Source organism: Phyllobates terribilis, unplaced genomic scaffold (assembly GCF_046119375.1).
Source record: "Phyllobates terribilis strain yellow unplaced genomic scaffold, ASM4611937v1 Scaffold_256__1_contigs__length_2794641, whole genome shotgun sequence".
In the NCBI taxonomy this organism is placed as follows: Eukaryota; Metazoa; Chordata; class Amphibia; order Anura; family Dendrobatidae; genus Phyllobates; species Phyllobates terribilis.
In genome coordinates this window covers 1,951,836-1,961,523 of record NW_027363016.1, presented here as the reverse complement: position 1 = coordinate 1,961,523, position 9,688 = coordinate 1,951,836, and positions in this window count along the sequence as shown.

Genomic DNA, 9,688 nt, shown 5'->3' with positions numbered 1-9,688 from the left:
TTCAGGTGTTTTTACTTGTGTTTATTTTTCCATTCATTTGAATGGGTGAAAAATGCTGCAAAACCTCTGAAAGACTTGACAAGCTGCAGATTTAAAAAAAATGCAAAAAAACAGCATGTGAATGAGATTTCAGAAATGTCATTCACTAAGATGGTGCTGTAAAACACAGCATTTTTGCTGCAGAAGAAAAAACAGTGAATACACCCTAAAGATATCCTCAGTCATATTATGGGAAATATTGTATATTTCGCATTTATTATCTCACGTGTTTTTCTTCACCATAGAACTTTTAAGGCTGTGTGCCCACTATGCGTTTCTTAGGCGTTTCTGCAGCGTAACTTCCGCCGCGGAAACACTTAAAAAACGCTTGGTGATAGGTCTGCAATGGTTCCCAATGATAATCCGCATGTGCTGTGCACATGCTGCAGAGATTTCCGCTGCGGATTATCATTGCGGAAAAATCCGCAGCACGTCCTTTAATTTTGCAGAGTCGCTGCGATTTAGCCGCCATTGACTTGCATTGGAACGCATAACATCCGAATGACTAAAAATACACATGTGGATACTATACGACTCAATGCATGGATGGTACCCGGGTCAGGAGATGAAGAGACTCTCCTCCAGACCCGGGTACCATAGTACCTGTAGTTAAAATAGAATTAAAATAAAAAATAAACATATACTTACCTTCTGATGGCCCCTGTCTGCTCCCGGCGGTGCTGCTGGCTCTTCGGCTGCTCGCGGTGGTAAAATGACCTTCCATGATGCCATTTAGTCATGTGACAGGTCACGCGACCGCTGACATCGGCGGTCGCGTGACCTGTCACATGACTAAATGACGTCATGGAAGGTCCTTTTACAGCACCGTGATCCGCCGAAGACACCGGACGCACCGGAGAAGAAGATCGAGGACCATCGGAAGATGAGTATAATGGGTTTTTTTTATTTTTCACCATTATTATTCTTTTTTTTTATTATTGATGCTGCATTTGCAGCATTGTAACTTGGTCACACTATATAAATCCATGCCGGTTGCATGGAATTATATAGTGTGACCAAGTTGTCAAGCACTTTTCCAAGTGATGCTAAAATCACTTGGCAAAGCGCTTGACAATCCAGGGAGATGCAGAAACGCTTAGGAAAAATCCGCAGCATTTCTGCATCGTGGTCATATATCCTAACTCATTGGCGAACTGTTACACAAGGCTATATTCACACTAGACGTTTTTTTAAGCGGGCTTTTTTATGCAAATTTTCAGCTGCGTTTTACAGTACCAACAAAGTCTATGAGATTTCCGAAATCTCATGCACAAAGCTTGCTTATTTGTCCTCAGTATTTTGTGCTTTCCATGGCTTTTTGCAATAGAGTATGTCACTTGTTTCAGCGTTTTTCACCCATTAAAAAAAAGGGTGGTGGAAAAAAATGCTGAAAAAAAGCCTAGTGTGAACATTTTGCTGCGTTTTTAGTGAAAAAAGCAAGTATGTGACACACATTTACTTTTGTGATTTTCCCAAGTTTAAACCATCTTGTCTTGGTCACCTGATATAGCAGCTTGGATTATTACAGTTTAATTAAATTAGTGATGCCTACAAAGTAAACATTGGTTGAGCTAGGTGTGAGATTGAACAACACGTGTGGCCCAGGGAGGTGTGAAAATGAACAATGCCTGAGCAACTCAATGGCAAACCATAATGTGAAAGTAAATAGTGTCCTACAAATTCAATGCACTGCCAGGGTCTTAGATAAACTATTCCAGACCAATTCACCCCCCCCTATTACATTTGTAATGTGTACTTTTTCATGAACATATGTCTTGCAATGGTGACCTGTTTTCATGTGTCTATGGTGGAAGCAAAGCTGAACTTTGGGATCCTGAAAAACGCACCAAAAATGCACCAAGAACCACTGCAAAAAAACACACCAAAACCTGCGTTTTTGACGCTACTTCTTTCCTGCCAAGAGATTATGTTTTGCTGCAGAAAAAAAACACCTAGTGTGAATATAGCCTAAGACTTACTCTGCCAGCATTAATAGTCAATATTCTGCATACAAATAGGACTCCAATCCATGTATTCAGTTTATCATAAACAAGCCTGAGTTAATCTGCCAAATACACATAGTATGCTTTCTCATAGGTGAAATATAAATCCTGTTAAAGGTCCAAGTTGCAGCAGTTAAGTAGAACAAAACAGACCTCTTCATTCTTTGTAGGTGGAAAAACTTTCGAAATTTTCAGTGTATCAAGTACTTATACTCCTGACTGTATATAGTATAATTGCCGCACTGCTACATACAGGTGCTTCTCAGAAAATTAGAATATCATCAAAAAGTGAATTTATTTCAGTTCTTCAATCCTAAAAAATGAAACTCATATATTATACAGAGTCATTACAAACAGAGTGATCTGTTTTAAGTGTTTATTTCTGCTAATGTTGATGATTATGGCTTACAGCCAATGAAAACACAAAAGTCATTATCTCAGTAAATTAGAATTAACAAGAAACACCTGCAAAGGCTTCCTAAGCATTTAAAAAGGTCCCTTAGTCAGTTTCAGTAGGCTCCACAATCATGGGCAAGACTGCTGACTTGACAGATGTCCAGAAGGCAGTCATTGACACACTCCTCAAGGAGGGTAAGCCACAAAAGGTCATTGCTAAAGAAGCAGCTGTTCACAGAGTGCTGTATCTGAGCATATTAATGGACTTGGAAGGAAAAAGTGTGGTAGAAAAAGGTGCACAAGCAACTGGGATAACCGCAGCCTTGAAAGGATTGCTAAGAAAAGGCCATTCAAAAATTTGGGGGAGATTCACAAGGAGTGGACTGCTGCTGGAGTCACTGCTTCAAGAGCCACCACACACAGACGTATCCAGGACATGGGCTACAAGTGTCGCATTGCTTGTGTCAAGCCCCTCATGACCAATAGACAACGCCAGAAGCGTCTTACCTGGGCCAAAGAGAAAAAGACCTGGACTGATGCTCAGTGGCCCAAGGTGTTGTTTTCAGATGAAAAGTAAATTTTGCATTTCATTTGGAAATCAAGGTCCCAGAGTCTGGAGGAAGAGTGGAGAGGCCACAATCCAAGCTGCTGGAGGTCTAGTGTGAAGTCTCCACAATCAGTGATGGTTTGGGGAGCTATGTCATCTGCTGGTGGAGGTCCACTGTGTTTTATCAAGACCAAAGTCAGCGCAGCTGTCTACCAGGACATTTTACAGCACTTCATGCTTCCCTCTGCCCACAAGCTTTATGGAGATGGAAATGTCATTCTCCAGCAGGACTTGGCCCCTGTCCACACTGCCAAAAGTACCAATACCTGGTTTACACACAACAGTATCACTGTGCTTGATTGGCAGCAAACTCGCCTGACCTTTACCCCATAGAGAATCTATTATAGAGAATCTATGGGGTATTGTCAAGAGGAAGATGAGACCCCAGACCCCACAATACAGATGAGCTGAAGGCTGCTATCAAAGCCACCTGGGCTTCCATAACACCTCAGCAGTGCCACAGGCTGATCCCTCCATGCCACATTGCCGCATTGATGCAGTAATTGATGCACAAGGAGCCCGAACAACTATTGAGGGCATTTACTAAACATACATTTCAGTAGGCCACCTTTTCGGATTTTAAAAACATTTTTCAAGCTGTTGTTATGAAGTATTCTAATTTACTGAGATAATGACGTTTGTGTTTTCATTGGCTGTAAGCTATAATCATCAACATTAACAGAAATAAACACTTAAAATAGATCCCTCTGTGTGTAATGACTCTATATAATAGATCCCTCTGTGTGTAATGACTCTATATAATAGATCCCTCTGTGTGTAATGACTCTATATAATAGATCCCTCTGTGTGTAATGACTCTATATAATAGATCCCTCTGTGTGTAATGACTCTATATAATAGATCCCTCTGTGTGTAATGACTCTATATAATAGATCCCTCTGTGTAATGACTCTATATAATAGATCACTCTGTGTGTAATGACTCTATATAATATAGGAGTTTCACTTTTTGCATTGAAGAAATGAAATAAACTAACTTTTGATGATATTCTAATTTTGTGAGAAGCACCTGTATATAGTATGAAGCCCCACTGCCCCATATCTGTATGTATAATTTGATGCACATGACTCGCCCCCTGGGCCGTGGGGTACACGGAACCGGGCCTTCTAGTGTACGGTGCTGATGGGGGTAGTAGTGGTAACCCGATCCCGTGGCTCAGGGTGGTCAGACCAAATGGTGGCAGTCTATTTATCAGTGTTTTGAATGTCCGACTACGCCACCCGTGGATTGCGGTCAGGGATAACCGCCGCTGCGAGGCAGACTGCTGAGGCTGGTGTTGGTGTGCAGCACAGGTGTAGGATAACTCCCCACGGGAAGAGTGTAGCCTCAGGGCAGTGTAGGTGGATGTTGGGGGTGATAGTGCAGGCCGCAATAGTAAGAGTTCAGAGTCCGCTTCAAACAGTTCAGGGTCTTTATTGTAGATATTATTAATGACCCAACAGTACCGGTTAGGAATGGGCCTGGGTGTCTGAGAGCATTCGGGCGAGCCCCACTGGTCAGGGTGAGTGTGTAGGCCTACCGTTCTCTCTATGCTCTTTCTGACTATCCCCCTTTTCGTGGTGTAATAGCCCACGTCCCTGAACTGGCCGTGTACTTCTCGCCTGTATGGCATGCGACTAGGGCCTTGGGTACCTGTTGCTTGCTCCTCGCTGTACTGGTCCCTCTGTGTGGCGGAGCCTCCAGGATTCTTAGGCCAAGGGACCTGAAATCCCTCGCAGGTTGGTTCTCTGCTGCTGGGCTTGTAACCCTGACAGCCCCGGACCCCAATGCCCGGTAGATTGGTTCTCTTCCAGGACCGGCTCTCGTCGCCTCTGTCCCTGGCTTGCAGTTTCTCCTCTGCCTCACGGACTCCTCAGCTACAGCTGAACTGTCCCTCCTTCTCTGGGACTAGTCTCACTCCTGAGCTAGGTCTTCCAGTTCTCTCTAACCCTGCCCCCAGTTCCAGCTTTTATAGGGGCAGCCAGCTCCCCCTGCTGGCCTGGGACAGGAGGTGCTGTATGCTAATTGTCCCTAACCAGGGGACCTCCCTCCTGCTCTCAGACACAGATTATTGTTTGTGGCATCCAGGCCTGGGGTGACACATTCTCCCCTAGTAAAATTTAGTACTTCGGACTAAACAGGAACCACAAATACAGGGTATAAATGACAACATAACATATACACAAGTATATTTTGTCCTTGAGGTCACAGCGCTTCCGTGACCGGGTGTCCATGTCACCCAACAAGGTGAAGTTTTCCACGGTGTGGGGACCTGTTTCCATAAACCCCAAGTTCCTGGCCTTGGGCGTGGCGACAAGGCTGAGCTCTCTACTTTGGGCCACAAGGAGGCCACACCGGACAGATTTTTCTTCCGTGGCCATCTTCGAAAGAGGGCACCAAGTGCAACTATCTACAAGACAGTTCCGGTTATTCAGCGTCCATAACCTGTTAGTCCATGAACTAGAAAGACTGGAAAAACATAATTAGCAACTGTTATGTTCTGCTACCAAAGCTAAGGAAAGAGAGGAGATCTGTCCCTACTATAAGACTCAGCTGAATCCCTACGATGTAACAGGGAACCTGATCCTGCGATCAGACCTGCTAAAGTCCTAATCTAGTCTGTACGGAGACCTATAGATTTGGGGAGGGAATCCCTACAAGTACTAAGGACTGGGAGGAATAAGGGACACCTCCTAACAGAAATAGCAGCAGAAAGACGAACAAACAAAATAGATAGAACCTAGAGGTCCGTAGACCAAGCAAACTAACAGAGTTAGATACAGAGCACAGGCTAGCTAGAAAGTAGATATACAATGAAGTCCAGCAAAGCCAGAAGGGCGGAGCAGGATTAAATAGGCCAACAAGGTCATGTGACCAGCAAAGGAAAAAAAACCTAACAGCAAGGTTCTAACAGTACCCCCCCTTCTAAGAGGATCCTCCGGATCCCCTAGGACCAGGCTTATCAGGAAATCTCCTGTGAAACGCTCTGATAAGTCTGGACGCGGAAACATCATCTGACCTCACCCAAGAGTTATCCTCGGGTCCGAAACCTTTCCAGGCCACAAGATACTGCAAACTACCTCTATACCGTCTAGAGTCAAGGATGCGAGAAATTTCATATTCCCCGTCCTCCACCACCGGAGGAACAGAGGCAGAGGCGTCACCATCCGACACAACAGCTTTTTTTAACAGAGAGACATGAAAGACCGGATTAATTCTCCAGGAGGTAGGAACCTCCAACCTAACAGCAGATTGGTTGACAACCTGAAGCACCTTAAAGGGCCCTACAAACTTGGGACCCAATTTCTTAGAAGGAATCCTCAACCGCAGATTCCTAGAGGACAACCAAACCATGTCACCAACAGCGAACAAAACCTCCTGTCGTTTCCTATCAAAGTAGTCTTTAGATTTTCTGTTGGCCTCCTGAAGATTACCACGCACATCCGTCCAAACTCTTTCCAAATCACCGGAAAAATTCTCCTCCTCAGGCACGGCAGATCCCAACTTGGAGAACGACCCAAACGACGGATGTCTCCCAGAACAACAAAAAAAAGGCGAACAACCAGCAGAAGAAGATGTATGATTGTTCAGAGCAAATTCGGCAAGTGGCAGAAACTCAGACCACCCCTCTTGATTGTCTGCCACAAAACAACGCAAGAACTGCTCAACATCCTGGTTTTTCCTTTCTGTCTGGCCATTAGATTCAGGATGATATCCGGACGAAAACGACAAATGAATTCCCAACCTGTCACAAAAGGCACGCCAAAAACGAGCCACGAACTGAGGACCCCTATCAGAAACAATGTCAGTAGGAACGCCATGAAGTCTGACAATTTCCTTGACAAAGGCCTTAGCGAGAGTTTTAGCGCAGGGCAGTTTGACGAAGGGAACCAAGTGACACATTTTGCTAAAACGGTCCACGACCACCCAGATGACAGTAAAACCCTCAGAGGAGGGAAGGTCAGTTATAAAGTCCATAGCCAAATGTGTCCAAGGAGCACTGGGGACCTCCAAAGGACAAAGCAACCCCGCAGCAGGAGTATGTGAGGACTTAGATCTAGCACATATAGTACATTGGCGCACCCACTTAATGACTTCCTTCTGCCATCCAGGCCACCAAAAACTGCGACCCACCAGTCTCTTGGTCTCAGAGATTCCGGGATGACCTGCCAACCGAGATTCGTGACACTCAACAAACAAATCTCTCCTAAAGGTCCCAGGCACAAACAACCTCCCATGAGGAGTGTTAGATGGGGCATTCTCCTGAGCTTTAAGAATCTCATCTTCCAAAACGGAGTCTAAAGCAGCTATCACAACACCTTCTTGTAAAATGTTTTCCTCTTTCTCAGCACCGACTATGGGAGAAAAACTGCGAGACAAGGCATCCGCCTTAACATTCTTAGTACCAGGGATGTAAGTAACGGAGAAATTAAACCGCGAGAAAAACAGTGCCCACCTAGCCTGACGGGCATTCAGGCGCTTGGCAGCGTCAAGATATATCAGATTTTTATGATCCGTAAGAACCTGAACGGGAAATTCCGCACCTTCCAAGAAGTGGCGCCAGTGTTCAAATGCGAGTTTAATAGCCAATAATTCCCTATTACCAATATCGTAATTCAATTCAGTCTCCGAAAATTTTTTTGAAAAAAATGCACAGGGATGTAATCCATCCCCGTTATCCTGAGACAATACTGCGCCAACCCCCACAGAGGAAGCATCAACCTCAACCAAAAACGGCCTAGTAACATCAGGCTGCATAAGGATGGGAGCAGAGGTGAACCTCTCCTTGAGATACACAAAAGCTTCAATGGCCTCAGAAGACCACTGAACCGCATCAGCACCTTTCCTAGTGAGATCAGTCAGAGGTTTGACAATACTAGAAAAATTTTTTATGAATTTTCTATAGTAATTGGCGAAACCCAAAAACCTCTGTATCGATTTCAAACCAATAGGCCTAGGCCATTCCTGCACAGCCTGAACCTTAACCGGATCCATCTCAAAACCTTTGCTGGAGATAATGTAGCCCAAAAAACTAATTCTCTGTACAGCGAACTCACATTTCTCCAGCTTAGCAAAAAGCGAATTGTCCATTAATAACTGTAATACCTCACGTACGCTCCGCCAATGAGACTCCAGATCTGGCGAATAAATCAAAATGTCATCCAAATACACAACCACATTTTTACCGATCAAAGGTCTAAGGATGTCATTAATCAGATTCTGAAAAAATGCAGGAGCATTAGTAAGACCAAAAGGCATAACCAGATTCTCAAAATGACCCACAGGAGTGTTAAAAGCAGTCTTCCATTCGTCACCCTCCTTCATGCGCAACAGATTGTATGCCCCCTTAAGGTCAATTTTAGAGAACCACTTGGCCCCCAATAACTGGTTAAACAGATCAAGAATCAATGGCAGTGGGTAAGGATTGCGTACCGTAATTTTGTTAATCTCACGAAAATCCAGACAAGGACGTAAACCGCCGTCCTTTTTTTTTACAAAAAAAAAATCCAACCGCCACAGGAGACTTAGAGGGCCTAATGTGACCGGCGGCCAAACTTGTCTGTATGTATTCCTCCAAAGCCTTCCTCTCAGGAATAGTAAGGTTAAATAAACGACTTTTAGGAAGAGTCGCTCCAGGGACAAATTCAATAGAACAATCATAGTCTCTATGGGGAGGCAAAACCTGCGATTCTTTCTCAGAAAAAACTCTCCAAAAATCCTGAATAGGAACAGGTAATTCTCCCCTATCCAAAGCTGCAATACGCCCGTTACAACACTTGTCATAACATTTATGGCTCCAGGATTTAATTTCACTGGTAGACCAATCCAGTACAGGATTGTGAAATTTTAACCAGGGCAATCCCAATATTACTGGAGAAGGCAAGTTATTCAACACTACCAAATCCAATTTCTCATGGTGAACACCATTAATAGTGAGAGGAAATTCACTGACCTTGAGAGTAATATTCTTCAAAGGGGAGCCATCCACAGAAACCACAGCAATGGGGGATGATAAAGATTCAGGTTTTAAATTGAGTTTTTCCACGAATCCCCCATCAATAACATTCAGTGTAGACCCGCAATCAACAAACACCCGAAATTCCATTAATTTTTCCTGAGCAATCGTGGAAGCAGCTAAAAATATACCCTTGGAATTTAAACAGGCAATACGGGCGTGACTGACCATTTTTTTTTCTTTCTTCATACGAAGCTCACAGCCTTTAATCAAATGACCAGATTTCCCGCAATAGAAACACAAGCCTTCTGAAAAACGACGGTGTTTTTCTTGAGAGCGAGGTGCCACCGATCCAATCTCCATCGGTTCACCACTGTTAGTACACACATTATCATAACCAGAAACTGACATAGCAGAGGATTTGCTCTCATTAACCCTTGCACGCAGTCTCCTATCCACCCGTATAGCTAATTGCATAGCCTGTTGCAAATCCTCAGGTGTAGGATAAGCAATTAGCAGGTCTTTAACCTTTTCACTGAGCCCAGCAAGAAATAGACTTTTCAGAGCAGAATCGTTCCACCCTGTTTGAGTGGACCAACGACGAAAATGTGTACAATATTTTTCCATATTACCTGATCCTTGTTTTAAACGTCTCAACTCAGTCTCAGCTGATGCGACACGGTCAGG